The sequence below is a fragment of the Anser brachyrhynchus genome (genome assembly GCF_964034855.1).
Source record: "Anser brachyrhynchus genome assembly, chromosome: 1".
Lineage (NCBI taxonomy): Eukaryota > Metazoa > Chordata > Aves > Anseriformes > Anatidae > Anser > Anser brachyrhynchus.
The window spans coordinates 5,570,756-5,591,765 of NC_137694.1; the positions used below are offsets into that span (position 1 = coordinate 5,570,756).

A 21,010-nucleotide genomic window follows, 5' to 3' on the forward strand; every position below is an offset into this window, starting at 1 on the left:
TTCTCTTCCCTTGACTGTGTAACCATTTAACCAGCTAGCACAGTTGCTATTCTAATGCAGTTCTTCTTTCCCAGTATACATAGTATGTTTTATTAAATCCATTATTCATATTTCTTAGCTTCTTTTTGTCACATCAGGAGTTGTAAGCAAGAATAGTAATGATACACATCAGGAGTTATAAGCAAGAATGGTAATAAGGACGTTGCAACAAATAAAATGTTGTGCAACTGCAATGCTACTCCCCCTGAGCCTCCATATATCTCTCCTGGCTGTGTGTTGAAGAATCACAGACCCAAAATGCCTCCAGCTACACAAACGTTTGGGGGATTTGGATCTTTAGAATGAAAGGTTCTGTTTGTGTGCTTTCAAGTTCTCAGTGGCCATTGTACGTTACAAAAAGATAACAAGGATGCTCTTAGGTGGAGAAAGATTTGTTGCAGCCTATTTTCCTCAGCTACTATTGTAGCAGGTTATAAAAATAAAATTAGTTTAATTTTATGGAAATGATGCAAAAAATGCTTGCATATTTAACCTCAAACTCTTTGTTGTAGAAGTGGATGATAACACATACTTGTTTACTCTTTTTTCTGCTACGGAAAGATCGCTTCTATGAAAAGAGGGAGGAAACATGGAGATATGTGCATTACTATGTAGGTCAACTATTAATTGGTTTCAAAGGGCTTTATTCTTTAACAGAAATCATCCTTTTATACTTACAGAAGACATTTGTTCCATTTGCAGTATAAATTGGGACACACGCAGTTTCCTTTGTTGTTCTCCAAACCATGATGAGTAAGCAAGCCCATTAACTCAACGAGCAATATAGTGAAGACTTCTGCAAAATACTTCAGAAGAAAAGCAGAAAAATCTCCATAGCCACAGGTGAGCAATAAAATAGCTATAAGGCAAAAGTATTGTTTGCAATATGCCCTTAATCAGTGGCTCTTCTTTTTACATCTCAGTGTGAAATCTCCATATCAGTGAATCTAGTTTCATAAGAAATAATCAGGGAATATTTATAAAAGCTAAAGGCCAGTACAAATTAGATTCTATCTCTACCAAATATCCATTAGATGCTCACAAATAACAACTCTTATTTCAAAATAGTTTCTGTCAAAACTCTGGCTTGAATGAAAAACACATTGTATTATTAAAAAAAAAAAGAAAAAGAAAAAGAAAAAAAATGTTTAGTAATAGCTCCACATTACTTAAAGCATGTTGCCTTAAGTGAGATTGTTTTCTTTTTAAATATATCTTATAGAATTAGCTTAGATGGTTAAGGGAATTAATAATTGCTTATGGTAAAAGCTGCCTTCTATGGATAGCTGGTTTGATTCCAGATTAGCCAAGACTGGACAGTGTTATCCCCATTACAAAGTAAAGTATAGTCATAACTCAAAATGATGCTGCTTGAATCTGTGTTATTACACATTACTTGCATCATTATTGTATTGTGCTGCATGCACAGTGCCTCATGCCACTGTAAAATAAATTTATTACTTTAGCCTGCCGTCCATCAGGAAAACATACATTTCACAATTTGTTCCTTTATTTCATACTGTATTTTTTTTTCAGTGAGCATCAGAGATGTAGGATGGACTAGATGACTCCAGGGGTTGAATGTACCATAGCTTTCATGAAATGTTCTTAAATGAGTCAAATTCATGATGAATGGACAATAATCATTACTATCTGCTGACCTGAATTTCTGGTGGCTACCTGGCCACTGGCAATGCCTTCATAACAGGTAGAAAATGTATGCTGTGGCAGGGATATTTCTCCTCCTGACTGCCTAAGCCTTTTCTATCCAATTCACGAGACAGATCACAAATGGTATGATTTCATTGCTCTCACCACCACTGCTTTGCTTCACTAGTGGCCAACACTGTATGCCAGTTTCCACAGGAGAAATCTGGAAGTGGTTGAGAACTTCCAAGGTAATAAATTAACAAACCTACTCTTGTAACTGATACAGAAAACCAGATTTGCTCTACCCAGGCTGATTGCTGATACAATACAACAGGAAGCAGGGTGAGAAAAATAAGAAAATAAATACCCTTCCATGAATTCCATGGATCCTATTCTGACTTATAAATATTTATTAATTATATTAATTAATCTTGTCTGATAGTGCCAAATAACCACTCCTGTAGTCATTCCAAGGATTTTGCTTTTACTTTATATTTCTATCTATCTATCTATCTATCTATCTATATATCTATCTATCTATCATGTATCTATCTATTTATTTGGATTAGGAAAGCAATTTTCCTCCAAGGAATTCTATATATAGACTTACATTTTTTTCACCCTCTATTAAGCTCCAAACTCAACATCTGGTACTGTATCACAACAGTACAGTACCATAGTTCAGATTAAGAATCTTAAAATTTATATTCTCTTTGAGTTGAAAAGGTACTTGGCCACAGTTGTTGCAAGCATTCATACATGTAAAAGACATTTTATGCTGATACTTATAAAGAAAAGATCAATAAAGCAAGCAGAGCTTGCCCATCTTGTCTTGCCTGATGCAACACATCACAAAGTAAAGTGCAATTTGTCCTTGTAGAATAACAGGAGGACTCAGCCTCTTGGAAACCTACCTTCTAGAGAGGACACAGGAAATTGAAATTCATATCCTCTTCCATGGGAGAGAGAGAAGGTTCTTTATATATGCTGAATTCTGTCATTAGGAAGTGTCCAAGTTTTTGAAAATATCTAAGACTTTGAAAACAGAATGATCGGACAACAAAACTTTTACAAAGTGAAACTGGGTATATAACTCAGATATTTGCTTTCTATGAGCTTCTCTGTACTGTTTCTTTCATAAACTCCACTTAACTGAGACAAGCAGTCCACAGAAAACTGCCAATCTAGTCACGGGTACCTGTATTTAGAAGAAAATATTCACAGTGATAACTAGAACCGAGAATACATTTCTATCTCTATAACTTTGTTCACTATCTTTACCTGCTCTGTTAACTAGGATCAGATAATGTATTTTTACAGCAAACAGTTCTTTTCAATACCAATAATTTTTAGCAGAGTGATTTAAAACATTTTAGTTGCCTCATTTACCAGAGTCACTCAAAAGACTTACCTTTATTTGCAAACATTACTGTGTGAAATAATACTACAGTGAAGTCAGCAACATCAAGCTGAACTGCAGGGTGCTGAAATTCCCACATCTTCTTCTTTGGCATCTATGGAGGCAGGATGTTGTGTTGTGTTTATTGCTGAGAGAAGTGGAGTTAGAATGTATAAGCAATTTGCTTATAGGTGTTTCTGTAACAAAACAAAACAACAAACAAACAAAAAACAGCAAATTCAAAAGGCAAGAGCAACTAAGGGTTAATGGAGCAAGTGTAGCTTATTTATAAATACACACAAGTGACACGTAAACTTTTTTTTTTAAATCTAAAACTGAATGAAAAGTATTTATTGAATTATGCTGTTTGCCTTGGAGTTATTCTGTTTACACTTAATTAGGTGTGTCTTTGTAGTGATATGAAGTTATGAAGTAACACTTTGTGTGCAGAGTAGACAGGTGTACAGTAAAAACTGGGCTGACAACCTAAATGAGAAAAATGTGGATCCAAATGGGTAATTTGGGTACAATTTCCCTCAGAATGACTTCAGTCCATTAATCATAGAATCATTAAGGTTGGAAAAGACCTCCACGATCATCTGGTCCAACTGTCCCCCTACCACCAATATTTCCAGGACATGAATAATTTTTCTTCAAGGTAACACATCAAGCTTTTCCTCAGGCTTCAGTAGTATCTTACTTTCCATCATTGCAATACCATCTATTGGTAGGACCAAAAATGACTGAGTGAGTGTCATCTTTATTTGTCATCATTTTAATAATTGTCATTTAAATAATTAAAAGACAAAAATAAAAATAAATAAGAATTAAAAAAAAAAGGACAGGCAGAACTCTGTATTTAAATAGAAATGTCTGCAGGAAAAGCAGGGTAGGGACTGTCTCACACCACATATGTGCAACATGGGAGATCTGAACATGAACAAGTTGGGTCACAAAGAACTACCATCGTGTAGTCAACAAAAAATAATAGCTTTCTTGGAAGTACTTTACCATGGCCTCCCAAAATATTTTTAGCAGTAATCTCTCTGTGGATAAAGAGCTAGTCACTAGTCTTACCCATATTTAGTACTAGGTGCGTTTACATGTGCTAAGTAGCATCCTAGTGCAAGTCTTTGCAATAATGAATTTCTGATACCTGGAAGCCAGTGTTTCTGTCAATGATAAGTCACAGAAGTCCAAATGGCTCTTTTGCCACATGCATACTACACATACATATGCAAGATTGATCCACTGTCCCTAAGCCTTGGAATTCCAAGTCATACAAATCTGCAATGTAGTTTCTATAATAAATCTGCAGGCAGTGTGGAAATGGTATCATGAGAGTACCTACGGAAGCATATGTAAAATAAAGAGTGATTGCTGCGTTGGAAAGCCCTCAAGTTGGAATATAGCACAGGAGTTTTACAGGTTTCAAAAATAAAATACCTTAAATAGTGCTAAAAGATATTAACTTTATGTTGGTTTTGCATAAAAAATTATTTTTTATTAAGTGTCATGTTAAAAAAACTTTTAAATTAAGTGATAATAAAAGGTCTGCTATTGCTTAATGTCTCAAGTAGGATGTTTTTCTCAACTATTTTGGCCTGGTTTGTGAACAAAATAAAGCATTTAAATTTAGTAAGTTTCTTCTTAAAAAAAAAAAACTTTGAAGAGAAATATTTGCTTCTTTTTTTTTTTTTCCTTTTCAATGTGAATTTAATTTCATATTTTGATTCAGAATAAAGATAATGCTAGAAAAGTAATACTGACTGGGGTCTAGGATGGTGTTTGAGGAGGGTTTGTTTCTGCCACATATCCTTTGCAACTACAAATAATGTACAGTCTTTCAGTGCCTCTATTCTTCACTGTTTGGCTATGTGGTCTACTTGAATCCCAGCCTTTTAGGGACATGGTCTTTTTCCTACTGTAGCCAGTATTTATGTAACATAATGTGAATCTGGAGTTAAGGCCTTCTGGTGCTGTCATAGTAATGAATGTGAAGATATATTTCTATATCTGTACTCTGGTTCATCAGCAATTGCTTGTATTGCACTCCACACAAATGACTGATGTTCACTTCCTTTCAGGACTTCAGTTCATCTGTAGCAGCACAGATCTGATAAGGTCAAAAGGCAATGCTGTGTCATCCCAGGGACCCAGAAAACCTCCACACCAGTACTAAATGAATGTGCCTTCCAGCAATCAGGGTATCAGAGAAGGACTGGAAATTTACCCTCTTAACCCCTGATAAAAACAACTTACAGCAATTTATTTACATAAAACCTTTTATGTTTTGTTCCAACTATATGACTTTTGGCTCTATTCATTAGTTATTGGCCTCTTTGAGTTTGTAGACCTTGTAAGAACGTCTGGTCTCCACTAATGGCAACCCAAGGTATTTTCCACTTCAGGAACAGGAGCAATGTAGGAAAGTCCTTTCCTCCTCCATCAACAGACTTTCATTAGGTAGATCATGAATTTTTAGTATCTAAATTAACTTTAACTACAAGAGTTTAGTATTACCAAAAACACTTAAAGAAATCAGATACAGTGTGTGTTTTAAACTTGATGCTGAAAGTAAGGTGGAACTCTTACTTACTTACCTCAGGGTCAGTTTCACAGTCTCTTGCTTTGTAGTTTTCAATGATTTGTTTAAAAAGCTTATGTTATGCATTATAGAGTTGTAACTGAATCTGATTATACTTGTCCTAGAGGGAAAACTCCCAGAACATGATCAATCTATTCAGGGATTTAAAGTGTGATTTGTATAATTTACAAGCTGTGTTTAATACAAACTATCATCACACTTACCTTTTTTTCAAACATCTTGAAAGTTCAAAGAGTTGTACAAACACCGATAATTAACGCTGGGATTTTCGAAGAGATCTACAAGTGAGCCACCCATCTACTACTGAATTGGCTAGCTAACTCCTGAAGGCCCCTTTGAAAAAATCCTTGATTATTTCAGTCACATCTCTGCTCCAGAAGAGAGAGTACTTCCTTATTTATCCTATCTGCAAGCCCTGGTATGAAAGATTCCACCTGATTAACCTCTTTATATTATAAATTAGATTTTCAAAAGACAACTTCATCCCAAACTATAAGGATAAGTAAGCACAAGTAACGCTTTTTAACAGCATCTTCAAAACATAAGATACTTCAGGGTCCACTGATGGAAAGTTTCAAACTGATGGATGTTTCAAACAAGAACAGATTCTTAAAACTGCATACATCTATGATCTATATGTACATCTATGTATAGACCTGATCATCAGAGTTGATGATCACATCGGTTCTTTTTAATTTTATGACTTCTGAATTTCTTAGTCTATGATGAGCATTTTTCTTGCATTTATGATTTTCATTTTGTCCTCCTTTTTCCCCCCTCTGGCAATTATACAGTCAACAATATGTTTGAAAAAAAAATTTTGTAGGTGATGTATTCTATCTTCAGAACTGATTTTGATTTGATCCCAGATAAAACACAGAAACCAAAATGGCATTCCCCAAAAGAGAACTTTTATTTTATGAACCTTTTAATTATTATGTGAAGCAAACACTTAAATGGAACATGGGTTTTTCACAGAGTGTTGCATTTCACTTTCATTTTAATTAGTTCAATTTTGAGGTCTGATGGAGAATTTACAGGTCAGAACATCCAGTCCAATACTAAAGGTACCGTGTATCACTGATATACACAGCACAGCAGCATCAGGACATGACCATCCAAAGAAAAAAGTCTTAAAAGAAAACCAGAACAAACATGTTTTCAGAAACACTATTCAAATTTTTAACTTCTTGCCTTTTATATGAAACTGTGAGATTTCTGTAGGGTTTAGGAGCACATATCCTCAATGATTTTAACTTGGCTTTAATTGAAAAAGTTATTGGATGATCTTGAGAAATGCAAAGTGATATTTTAAAGGCAAGATCTTTAAGCAAGAAGGGTGAGTACAACAATGGTACTGTAAGACTAACAGGTGGATATTCTGCTACAGGTTACACCTATGTCAGAGCACTTGAAAGTGGGCCATTGGTAATCAAAAGTTGTAAGTAGACAGTAAGTGTAAACAGTTTCCTGAACTTAATGGTCTTAGTTGAAACAGTACAAGACTTTTCATTATCTCTTAAAGATTTTCTGTTTCTGCTTCAGAGCACTGCTCTACCCAGAGAAATATCACAAAATATACAGGTGCCATTGAAGGCTTTTCATCTCATATGAAAGAAATCTAAATTTAAAACTAACTTCCACATGCACACTGACCATCCTATTCACAGGTTGGGCCACCCCCCCACACTCAGCATCTAATAGGGCTCTTATGATGTAGCTCTGATCACTTTGAGAGAATTAAACAGCTGTTTCTGTTTACAATGAAATGTTAATGGAGAAAAGAAGAGGAGGAGGAAGAATGGACGAGGAAGAGTTTTGCAGTGTTTCCTAAACTTTTCTCCAGCTTCAGCCAAATGAATCCAAAAGTGCACTCTACAGTGGATTTTTACACTTCATTCTCACCTTTTCACCCTTTCTGGCCCAGAGGTCTAAGAGGACTTATTTGGTTGGTTTCTATACTCTGCTCAAAACCCCAAGCCCCATTCATCTGTAACTGAGGAGGGCAGTGATTCCTGTGGATGGTCATTACTCAGCTTCTAAACCACATTTTTCCCAGGCTCATGTTTGCACATTCAGTGTCAATGGTAGGACTGCTATACTATTTTTCTGAATAACAGCAAAAGTTCCTTTATTGATCCTCCACCTTCTGGTTAACAGTAGAAAAGACCTTGTTCCTAATGCAATGATTTTTTTTATTTTTTTTTTTTATCAGTAACTTTCCATCATCAGCTGTTCCAAACCTGGAACCATCAGGTTTGGATATACTATATTCAGCTAAAATTGGGTTTATAGTGTATAGAAAAACAAACAAACAAACAAAACAATAAGAGAGACCTGGAATCTTGGTGGTAGAGACCTGTTATGCCTGAATTTTCAGCTTTGATGTTCACTGAAAGATTTTGGGTAACATAACCCATACACAATCCTGTATTAAATTGTCTTGATCGGGCTCACAACAGAAATTAACTGAAATATTGTAGGTCTGACTCTGCTCTCACATTATATGTTCCAAGAAATAGAAATTGGTTCAAACTGAATTTGTGACTTCTGCTGTAAAATAATAAACTCTCCTTACATTACTGACCTATTATACATACATTTTCCACTCTGAAGGAACAATCTTTGCTAAAGAGAAACATAAATAAGTTCTTACTTTGGCAGTTTTATTCCAAATTATGTTGCAAGACAGCAGATGAGCAATTTTATTCATTGACAAATGGGTTTGATCGGACCAGTGCAATGGTTCATTAACCTCATGATAAGTTTGGGCTATCTCAGAAGTGTTCTTGCTGTGAATTTAGATTTGATGATGGCTCACACATCAAGGAAACAAATTGCCTTGTCTTTTAAAGGAAAAAAAGAGGAGGGTTTAAAGAAGTTAATTGATGTCTTTTAAATCCCATAACTAATAAAGCATTTTTTCTTCTATATATTGCTTTCTAATTCATATGAGATGAATTAGACAGACAGAATGCCAAAAGCACAGATTACTTTAGTTCTGTTGTTACCAATTAGAGGGAGTCAAAGAACTCTGATTACAATTATCAGATTTTAATGAGCAATTGTCTGTCAAGATTTTTTCACAACTTTAAAGGTGCATGCAAGATTTGTACGCAGTATAGAGGTAGCCCTGTATAGTGAGTTTGTATTCAGATAAACAATACCTGATTTTTAGCTATTAGTTTTCATTGGGTCTTTTGAATAAATTTTTTTTTTTTTGATCTCTTGGAAGACATATTGCTTCTCTCATTTAATCTAACAAAATATGGACTAAAAAAGATTAACATCACAATAAATCAGGAAAAGCAAAAGTTACAAATCTTGAAAATAAATAAAAAAATAAAAATATAATAATAAAATGTAAATATATAAAATATAGTAATAATATCATAATTATTATATAATATAAAATATTATAAAAATATAAAATATAAAATAAATATAATAATAAAAATATAAATAAATAAATGAAGCTGGGCTCTTCTGCACAGACCACAGATGATTCCTAAGTCTATCTGCTACTTTTTTCTCCAGTCTGCTTCATTTTTAGAAGCAACGCAATAGAGCTGTTGGGTTTTAAAACTTTACAATAGACATCCTATCTATTCTACTTCTTTTTACGTATGTTTAAAAATACAATGGGAAATGAGGAAATGTTAGCTTTAATATTTCTAGATTAACCTACAAATAAATGCCCTATTCACCGACAGATAATTCAAGATGGATCTTTTCTATTATTCTAACCTTGTGCTACCTACTTCATCACATACTATTTTTTGAAAGTACCTCCCCTTGAAACACTCCAAATGATGGATGCTAATCGGGAAATTGACTATGGCTGTGCACTGAACAGACTAAAGTCTGTAAGACCCAAGCTTTAGTTGATTAAGAAATTGAAAAAAATATCCAGTGAATGATGCACAGAGGAAAAAGTACTGGCCTTGTGCTTCAGGACTGTAAATGACACATGGCCTTTGCCTTTGCAGCCCTTTGTGACAGTGAAAGTCACATATCATGGAGGAGGAAAGGGGAAGTGTTAGTATTTTCACAGCTTATTACGTAAAATTAATGTAAATACCCAGAATCTCCATTTGGTAGCATACTACTTCTGCCTGGTTCCTGTATAAAAAATAAAAAAATAAAAAAAAATAAAAAAATAAAAAAAATTGGGCTTCTGAGATTGCCAAGTGAATTAGGGAGCTAATCCCTGTTTAGCTTGAGTGATTTAAATCTTTCTTTCATGCACATAACTCACTTAGACATTTAAGAAAATGAGACAGATGCTCCCTGTGTATGCGAGAGTTTCTGTATTTTTCTATTTGTCTCCTTCTCCCTCACCCCACTCCAGTAGCTTTTTAATTGATATGGCCAATTGATATTCCAGCCAAATATGACAGATGGGATAGCAGTCTCAAAGTTATTAGGGTCTGACATTAGGTCTTATGAAAATCACTCTAAGGAAAGAAAAGAACACCAACTAATGATTCCACTTAGGGAAAGAAAGAAAGATGAGCTCTCATTAGACACTAGAGAATCCACATAGAAAAGTGAAAAATGTTTCATGAAAGCCCTAAGCACAAACATGTCTTTAAGCAAAGTTTACTAGATAGTAGAATACCCATCCATGCACCACACATCCTTTGTAATGCAGGTTTCAAAAACAGACACTAACTTCGTGTATTCTACTGGGTTTTGGTGAGCTTTTTTTTTTTTTTTATTATGGAAGCTTTTTTTTTTTCAAAAGTGAAACATGAAAATGTAAACTAATAAGATCAGATCATGTAGATTTTTTTTTCCTGATTGCATTATAAGACTAAGGAAATAAGAATAAGGAAAAAAAAAATTCTTCCCTTGAAAGTAACTCTCCACTGTCTCCCTAAACAACATTCTATTAAGTATTAATATTTATGGTTTAATAATACTTAACAAAGCTGAAAGGCTTACCTGTTTTTTACCAATAACCACTATTTTATTCCTTGCCTAACGTGTTCTTTAGAAATATATAATGGCTCACTCCTTTTACCTTCTTTGATGATAAACTAGATAAAGCCTCACATGAATCCTGCTTTTATAGCCTATTCTTGTCTTCTGTTAAAGGGTCTTATTCTGCACTGCCATTTTTACTGAGGAGGACGCTATACCATTAAATATCTCCACTGAAATAGATATTGCTACTTCAGAAATAAGGTACTATGCTGTTCAACAGCGACACTGGTTCCAAAATTTCACCTTGCTATCAGGGTGGGCATTGAAAACAAAAAAGTTATAGATAATAAATACACACAAATGTCAAATCCTGTCATTCGGTTGAAACTTTACAAGAACGTGGCAGGAAATTTAATTGTAAGCACTACCAGTGCTGGTAATCCTTGAGAGAGTTGTTCTGAAGTGTCCTTGGACAAGGTATGTTCCACTTTGTCCCAAGCATTTTGTCCTGCTTTTCATCAACATGTCTGTTTTAAACAGCTCATAACTCAAATTTGCTTGGACACTGCCATAGTTTTGGCTGGGATTAAATTCATTTTTTTCATAATTTCAACTTCTCATACAGCCCTGCCCCAAACGGACTATTGTGGTTTAACCTGGCAGGCAGCTCAGCACCACCCAGCTGCTCGCTCCCTCTCCCCAGGTGGGATGGCATTAAGAGTAGGAAAGGTGAAACTGCGAGAACTCATGGGTTGAGACAAAGACAGATTACTAAGTAAAGCAAAAGCTGTATGTGCAAGCAAAGCAAGACAAGGAATTCATTCACTACTTCCCTTCAGCAGGCAGGCGTCAGCCACTTCCAGGAAAGCAGGGCTCATCATGTGTAACGGTTCCTTGGGAAGACAAACGCCATCACTCCCAATGTTTCTCCCTTCCTCTTCCCAGCTTTTATTACTAGGCATGACACCACATGGTACGGGACATGCCTTTGGTCAGCCTGGGCCAGCTGTCCTGGCTGTGTCCCCTCCAAACTCTTGGTGCACCCCCAGCTCTCTCACTGGCAGGGCAGCATGAGAAGCAGGAGAGTCCTTGGCTCTGTGTAAGCACTGCTCTGCATCATCTGAAACATTTGTGTGTTATCACCACTATTTCCATCAAAAATCCAAAACACAGCCTCTTGTGTGAGCCTCTATGAAGAAAATTAACTCCTTCACAGACAAAACCATGACAGACATACCAGACTCAGCATCCCCTAGAGAATTCATTTAGGTTGTGCTTGAATTTCTGCTTGCAAGATTGCTATTGCAAGTTGAAGATAACCCCCTTTGGTCAAGGAGTAGTTTCAGCCCATCCATAATAGACAGAATGCATTTAGCTGATAAGTCTACCTGAGGACTTCTACAGTAACCAATATGAGAAAGAACATATTACTGCTTTGAAAATCCATTGCAAATAAATGTCTATGTTTTGTTCTCAACTGTATACTAACAGAAATACAACTATTTGTTTTTTACAGTGTGTGGTGGTGTTGTGGTTTAACCCGGCTGGCAGCTAAACACCACACAGCCATTCGCTCACCCTCCCCCCTCCCTCTCTGGGATGGGGGGAGAGAAACGGGAAAGTGAAGCCTGTGAGTTGAGATAAAGACAGTTTATTAAGACAGGAAAATAATAATAACAATAATAATAATAATAGTGATAATGGTAATAGTATTAACAATAATAATGTGTAAGAAAACAAGTGATGCACAATGCAATTGCTCACCACCCGCTGACCGATGCCCAGCCTATTCCCGAGCAGCCGGCCCCCCCACCCCGGCCAGCCACCCCTATATATTGTTTAGCATGACGTCAGATGGTATGGAATACCCCTTTGGCCAGTTTGGGTCAGCTGTCCTGGGTCTGTCCCCTCCCAGCTCCTGCTGCACCCCCAGCCTGCTCGCTGGCAGGACAGAGCAAGAAGCCGAAAAGTCCTTGGCCTGGTGTAAACACTGCTCTGCAACAATTAAAACATCAGCATGTTATCAGCGCTCTTCTCATCCTAATCCAAAACATAGCACCCTACCAGCTACTATGAGCTACTTAACTCTGTCCTAACTGGAACCAGGACAGGTGGTTTGCTGGGCCTTGAGCGTGAATGCACAGGGTTTAAATTCGACACATTTCGTCATATCACTGATAGGGTCTTGGTCCCTATTCTTAATTAACAGAGCTACTGTTAAAAATAATGTGCAGCTATTGGTGCTCAGCAGTTTTTATCATTCCTTAGAAGAAACAGCATATTTGACTAGCAGTAATTTCTGATTGATGACCTTTACAGTATCACAGATTTTTAGGCTTTGTTGATGTTGTTTTGTTTTGTTTTTCTGTAGACACGTATCATTTCTTTGTCACCTCTTTGGACGGCACTTGTCTGCCCTATTTTAGTTGTGCAAGGATGAGGTGGCTGTCACAACTATTTGACCATTTACTTTAGGATTAGATGAATCGTTCTGTGAAGATGCCAACATTTCCACTATCTACATGACACCTAGATCGTGTGTTTCCATTCTAGAAGGCTGAAATAAAATAATGAGTACTGCTTTCCATAGAATTACCCACGTATGCATTAGCACATATGGATGCATGCATGAATATCTGCTTTGAATAGTTTTACATTTTTCAAGTTTTGGAATTTTAAAAGATAAATAAAAATGGTAGAATTATTTTCTTGTTTGTCTCTGCCCAAAGTACTGACCTGGTAATGCAGGATTTTCCAAAACCCATAGCTTTAGAAGTAAATGGCTTACGTTTATTCTTTAAGACGGGAAAAATCCAGTTCTAAACTTATAAATTCTTGCTAAACTTTGTAACTGAAGAAAAAATATTGTGTTTTCTTATCATCAGCTAAGACTAATATCTCCAAGATGTCTCCTGGGACTCCTGGCACATACTCAAATGCTCTGAAGTCTCAAACTGACACTATCTTCTATGATGAAGAAAGGCACTCTGGTATTGTTCTCACTTTGCAGATGTAGTAGTGAGGCTCAAAGGCATCATTCAGAACATAAACCTTAGCAAAAGCTACTTAACTTCATAGTTTCTGAAGAGGGAAAAGGTCCTCTAGACGATGACTCAGCAGCTTCCCTTCCTCAGGCAAAAGGAAATACCAGGAATATCCCTCCTGTGAGAATGCTGTCCTGTTCCTGTAAGAATTTATTTATCTGAATGCCACTTTTCTAGGGTGCACATGAAGCACTTTGATGAATTGGACCTAAACAATTAGTTTATGATTATTCCAATAATCCGTGCTTAAAAACATGTATTCATATTATTGTCACTGGCTGTATAGTTGGCTATATTTATTTTCAAGCAGAGAATTAGAAGTATCATTTTTTCCTGTTGGTTAAAAGTGTTCTATACATTTGTTTATTTTGGGCAATATTCTTGGGACAGATTTTTACAAATGAAAGGTCAACTTTATGAATTTGCAACTCTTTAAATATATAAAAAATAAGTGTGGTACTTTAAAGAAATATTATGTCTAACTATAAAACTCCAAGGTAATAATCTTTAAAAAAAAAAAAAACCTTCAGAAGTAGTTCAAACTTTCTGATTAAATTTTATTTATTTATTTATTTTTCACAGAGTTGATTTGATTAATATAATGAGGAAGCATTCTTGAATGGGGTTATGTCTAGTGGCATACTCCAAGGGTTTAGGCTAGATTGATATAATTTATTATTATTATTATTATTATTTTTCTGACACAAAGGTTACTGAATTAGTAAATGAAGAAAAGTCACATTATAGCTGAGAAAGCGTCTGTGTGATGTAGTTAAATGGCTGCAACCAAACAGGACATATTTTAATAAAGACAAAAGAAAAATAATTGACATGGGAAATTGGAATGAAGGTAAGAGGTAAAGAACTGGGTCTGTGAATTACACTAGGAAACACTGGCACAACAGATTTGTTAATATCTCCACTGGCAGCTTGGCTTCGGTTACGAAAATAATAACTTTTCACTCACCAAAGTTACAGGTAGCACACGCTGGTGCCTGCCTGAACCCACCTGTGTAGGCAGTTCCCCATCTTCTGCTACCTAGCTGCAGCCTCAGAACAGCTTCCCAGACCCTGCTAAAGGAATGGAAGAGGAGTTGAGCATCTTCCTTCTGAGGCACAGAAAGGGCAAACACCCTGATCACTGACTCCAGTAATATGATCCTGAGGGGATGAGAGCAAAAGCAGATATGCAAAATTAATAAGGTCTTCAGGCTCTGGTCTCTTCTTTATCTGTAAGAGACACATAAAGAAGATAACCTTCTTTCTATTCTGCTTTGATGAGCATATTAATAACCTCAGATTACCCAAGCTGAGGTGGATGTCGCACAACCGATAGGTAGACATTTCACACGATTTAAAGTCAGACATATGTATGCCTCCACATACACCTCCGACAGATTATAGCTTAAGCCTTTCGAGCAAGCTTACTTTGCTAATATTTAAGACAGGTACAGTGATGAATAGCCTCATGAATACAGAGAAATCTGTGGTAGCTATGAAGCTGCTGTCGGTAGAGATAGATTGAGTAATAACTCTGTTCTGGGAAATGCAAAAAGGAAAGGGTATGGTGATTTATTAAGTCCAATGAACATATACTGTTTAACAAGTATAGCAAATGGAAGTGAATAATACATGAAAACTGCCAGGCCTTAAATTTAGTGAATAGAAAACTGCAGATTAAATCCATAGTAGTGGAATAGTAAGTGAAGAAGGTGAAGAGTGACAGGTTATAATGGGCAGTGGGGCCAGGAAAGAACCTGATTATGATTGTCTAGATGTCATAGAGCCTTAGGCACAAGGAAAACTCGATTGACACTTGAAAACCATGTAAAACTTTTTGGTGTAGCTAAGGGGCCTGTTATGTGTTACACTCATAGCATGTGGTGCTTAACTTATGGCTTTCTTCCACACTGGAAATGAGTCATAAGTGCTGCTTCAAGCTGTTTTGATTTTGATGACAACTCCAAAAATATAAAGCAACCAGGAGCTCCCTACAGCAAGCTGTTTCCTGTCCAAATAACATGCCAACCTATCTAACCTCCAGGTTTTCTGGCCTGACAGATTTTTGAGGGTTTTCTCAGGCCCTAACACCAAAATCTCACTTTTGAGTCTAACTTCGAATATCTCAGCACATCTAGACCTCAAGCTGTGCATAGGATGTTGAGAAGAGCAAAATAAATGAGTGGTGATCTCTGAAACTCTCTGGAAGAATCTGAGCTCCTGAGATCCAATATCACTGATAAGTTTAATTTACACTTCTTTTTTCTAACACATATTGCTGACCAGACAAGAAAGGAATAGCCTGGATGGAAATGTTTGACTCTTCAAGACTCAGAGATGCATGTACATCACACTGAGAATTCCTGCAGGATTTCCTCTGCTGTTCAAGTCTGGATTCCCAGCTGAATATGACTTTAACCAGTCGTTAAACACAGTTCATTCACGGATTCTTTGTGTCTAAAGCCAGTGGGGACCACTGGATGATTTGGTCTTACATCTTTATACTACATCATGAAACTTCACCAGCTTACTTTTGTACTGAGCCTAATAAGTTGAATTTATTTACATTGTACCATGCAAAAATGTAACTGGAATATCTGAACACATAGATATTGAGGTGTAGTAATACATTCCACTGGTTAAATGTTGTCTCTGTGTTCTGAATTGCCTGTGCTAATGCTACTCATCATTTTCTCTGATGATATTGAAATATCATCGTACAGTCACCTACCATTCCTGCAGCTCATGACCTAAACAAAAAGCCTCCTTTTCTAAAGCTTCCTCTGAGATTCTGCAGTGATTTAGTAACTTAATTTTTCAGTGCCAGCATGCAGAACACAGCACAGTATTCCCAAATGTGATGATGACTCCCCATTGAAAATACTTAGTAAAACCTATTACGCTTCCACTCTTTATTTTGCTTTATGTATATCACTCAAATTCACCTGTATTTTCACCAAAGAATGAATTCAAACCATTTTGACACAGATTTCTTCACAGATCCATCTTGAGTATAGCTGACTATAGTTCAGTCAATTCTAGCCATTATTATACTTCCTGTTATTTTGTTTAGGATTGAGAGGTTAGTTACTTAAGTCACCGGTATTTTTCAAATCATCTGGAATTTTTACATTATTCTAATAATATTTTCAAACTTACAACAATAGAAAAGAGATCTCAGCAGACTTACAAGGCTTTCAAAGACTTGGATATGAGCCTGCAGATTTAAAAATATTTACTCCCCAGTGGATGTTGCGTAACATCTTCCTTGGTCATTAACGGAATGAGAAGTATTTCATTGTCATCTCCATGTGATACAACAACTTGTTTCATTCCAAAGTTAATATTTGATATATGTAAGACGTACTAGTACTTTCTATACAGTGTTATTAACAGTTTTTCAACATTCATCTAGTAATTAGCCCAAATCAGTTATATACTTTTTTTTGGTAACATATTACAGCTAGCAAACAAATAAACAAAATGAAAAAGCCCTATCCTGTTTGACATGTGTTAAACATTTTCTTTTTCAGAAAAGTGATATTCTTATTGTTTTCCATGTTTGAAAACATAAAATAGTAAAAGGATTTTTTTTTTAACTGGAATGTGCTACATATTGTGCCATGCATTATTTCAAGTGGGATTCATTTGACCTCACTGTATTTGTCCAAAATTGAGTGATTCAAACCAAAGGTAGTTATTCAATGCTCTTTTATTACTTAAATGGAGAGAAATAGACAACTCTGTTGGATGTGATGAATCCGAGCTATGAGAAGAGCTTTTATCTTTCTTATACAATTATTCACCAAACATAACTTGGGATTTTCGGGTTTGGAACAATAATTAAATAAAAAATATATCTTCCTAACACCCTCCCCAAGTCAAGCTCTACTGGTGTTTTATGTGTATATAAATATATTCCTCCCTCAGCACTTTACAGACATTTAAAGCATGATCCTGGAAGATTCATTGAGCTCCCAGGACTGGTATTCCTCAGTGGAACTCAAGATATGAAGGTGGGATCACAAGAAATTTCTGCAGAAAAAAAACATTTTAGATTTGAAATTTTTATCAGAAAAGAATCACACTTTTTGCTGATGGCAACAAAAGAACTGAAAACAGAAACTGTTTGTAAGCAGAGATCCCTTCTCTTATCTAGGAAAAAAATAGTATATGCTGAAGCCACAGAGGACGCTTCAATCTTTTTACTGAAGTTTGAAGGAGTTCATGAAAGTCTTCAGAAGGAGGTTGTCTGGACTTCTGCTTATTTTAGCTAGAAGACCCCTCTGAAAACTTTCCCATATTCTCCTTTCTCAGTCTTCCTTTTTTCGTTTTTCACATCCTTCAATAGAAAAGCAATAAGAAGTTCTTTACAAATCTCAGTCTACACAGGCACTGGACTGGCTGAATGGTTTCTAATCCTGTAATTTTGTACACGCAGAGTGCCTCATGCAGTGGAGCTTTTACTGCTTTGTAAGTGGTTCCATTTTAACTCTCTTACTCCTCCAGTTTAAGGTTACACTGTACTTGAAAACACCATCTTAATTATACTTCAATAGCAACTTCATAGTTTTTTTGCTCCTCTTTCAAGAGTTTGAAATGAGTGCATAACTACTGCTTGAGGTTATCTCTATTAGCCTAGTACAGAACTGCTCGTCTTCATTTCAGGTGTAGAGTTTTGAAGGAGACGGCAGCTTTCAGCAGGTATTAGTCACACTGAGTCCACTGAGTACAAGAAGGGCTTATGTGAGACTTAAGTGGTGCCAGAGGACTTGGGCCAGGTCACTGCTTCCAAATGAGTTGTGCTCACATGAGTGATCCCATTGACTACTGAACTGAAAGATGCCCAACTTGAGGATAGCCAAGTGAAATCCTGAAAGGTGATAGAGCTGTCTGTGATACTTGTTAGCATCAAATGTACATTTTAACGCAGAATTTCTCTCTGTGAATAACTGCTCCACCTCCCACAATTTGAGGATGATGATTTCAGATGGATTGGATAGCACTTACTGCTTCTACATGGTTTCATGGAACAGGATAGAAGCAAAGTTCAACACCCAAGGTCAAGCTGCCCCACCTGAAATATAAAATTGCCAAAGGCTCATAAGGGCAAGAATCTTTTTAACGTTCAAATTATTAATAAGCTAACAGTTTAGCAGTGAATGCAAGCATATACCCACCAAATTATTCTCAGGGGATAAAGAGAGAGACTACTGTTGTTTTTAACCAAGGCCAAATTTCATAATCCACAGTCAAATGTTCCTTTAAAGTAGTGATTACAAGCTCCTGAAACTTAGTTCATTATTCCTGAGTTCATGGCCTCTGAAAGAAAATATCATCCACACCTAGTTCAGATTCCTCATGGAGGTCACCTTTATTGTTGCATTTATCATTATATGTGTTTGTATCTTTTTATGGTAGCACTTCAAGGCTACAACAGAGGTTATTGCACTTGGCTTTCTGTGAGCCCAAAAGATCTCATGATCTAAATAGGAAAATTATATATCCATCTTCAGTGACTATTTTGACCTTTCGCAGATTGCCAGCCTCCCAGACACCTTTATGGCAATGACTCTCCTGCTGGGCTAATTACCTCTAATTGTGCTGTTCCAGTTATTTTGCTAGGCTCACTTTTTGTCATAGAATGTCCTAATATGGACATCAGTGAGGTAAGAAATCTTGTTCCTAGACTGCTGTCAGTTGCTTGCTAAGACAAGGAACTTTGGTAAAAGTTCTGTAGATAACCTTGGTAATAGTTCTGGAAGGGCAGGTTAGCTAGCACAGTTTGGATACCTTAAAAGAGACCTAAATCTATTTAAAAGCAAAAGGAATTGACTGGACCATCACATATCAATAGAGTTTTCCAAGCATGTAGTACAGTTTACAAAACAGGTCTACCTCATTTTACTAGTAAAAAATGTGAAGAGCTTCTTTACAAAGAGAGCAATATTTCTTATGATTTGTTCTTTCACAACAGATAAGAAAAGAATTAGAACAGTCTCATCCAGGCTACATGAGGACCAATGTTATTTGACAAATGTGGTCTGGTTAAGATTACAAACAGCAATGGAGAAAGTTGACCACCTGTGTTATTCAAGGCATTCAGGTTATTCAGGATAAAAACAAACTACAGAATAACAAGGGATAAATGAAGATTGAAAATGTAATTTATTGTCAAAAAAAAAAAAAGGAAAGAAATGCACTTGAGAAATATCAGCCTTAACTTTACATATACAATGATGAACTGATCTGTATCTGCCAGAAATTAGATCATGAGGTTATAATCAATGATTTGTTTAAAACAAACAAACAAACAAACAAACAAACAAACAAAAATGCTCAGTGTTTAGGAGTGATTAAAAAAAAAAAGTGTATTTTGGCAATAATTCAGAAAAGAATAGAAGTCAATGAGGAAAATGTTTTAGAAATAGAATAGACGTCGGGAAGGGGAAGGGGAAGGGGAAGGGGAAGGGGAAGGGGAAGGGGAAGGGGAAGGGGAAGGGGAAGGGGAAGGGGAAGGGGAAGGGGAAGGGGAAGGGGAAGGGGAAGGGGAAGGGGAAGGGGAAGGGGAAGGGGAAGGGGAAGGGGAAGGGGAAGGGGAAGGGGAAGGGGAAGGGGAAGGGGAAGGGGAAGGGGAAGGGGAAGGGAAGGGGAAGGGAAGGGAAGGGAAGGGAAGGGAAGGGAAGGGAAGGGAAGGGAAGGGAAGGGAAGGGAAGGGAAGGGAAGGGAAGGGAAGGGAAGGGAAGGGAAGGGAAGGGAAGGGAAGGGAAGGGAAGGGAAGGGAAGGGAAGGGAAGGGAAGGGAAGGGAAGGGAAGGGAAGGGAAGGGAAGGGAAGGGAAGGGAAGGGAAGGGAAGGGAAGGGAAGGGAAGGGAAGGGAAGGGAAGGGAAGGGAAGGGAAGGGAAGGGAAGGGAAGGGAAGGGAAGGGAAGGGAAGGGAAGGGAAGGGAAGGGAAGGGAAGGGAAGGGAAGGGAAGGGAAGGGAAGGGAAGGGAAGGGAAGGGAAGGGAAGGGAAGGGAAGGGAAGGGAAGGGAAGGGAAGGGAAGGGAAGGGAAGGGAAGGGAAGGGAAGGGAAGGGAAGGGAAGGGAAGGGAAGGGAAGGGAAGGGAAGGGAAGGGAAGGGAAGGGAAGGGAAGGGAAGGGAAGGGAAGGGAAGGGAAGGGAAGGGAAGAAAAAAGGCAATATTTTCTTTATCTGTCTGTCCATCTCCTTCCATGCTGTATTTCACTCTCTTACAAGGTTCATTTCCTTCAGGAGATGGGTGATTATCTGGGCTCAGTTGTGTCTTAAATTGGATGATTCCAGTGCCAGTTTTCTCCCTTGTTCTTGATCACCAGACAG

General features: G+C 37.0%; 1 long non-coding RNA gene across 7 annotated transcripts in view; it reads right to left on the minus strand.

Moving 5' to 3' along the window:
• Positions 1-21,010, minus strand: part of LOC308190161 — a 52,580-nt gene that overhangs the window by 22,536 nt on the left and 9,034 nt on the right. For 3 of the 7 annotated variants that reach the window (XR_013946955.1, XR_013946956.1, XR_013946957.1), the window contains exons 2-6: positions 18,680-18,746; positions 14,679-14,743; positions 3,101-3,285; positions 2,604-2,724; positions 718-845 (exon numbers count right to left, since the gene is read on the minus strand). This is a non-coding gene — a long non-coding RNA (uncharacterized lncRNA). Of the gene's footprint in view, positions 1-717; positions 846-2,603; positions 2,888-3,100; positions 3,286-14,636; positions 14,744-18,679; positions 18,747-21,010 lie in introns of all 7 variants that reach the window. The other 4 variants (XR_013946958.1, XR_013946959.1, XR_013946953.1 and 1 more) reach the window with 4 other exon arrangements.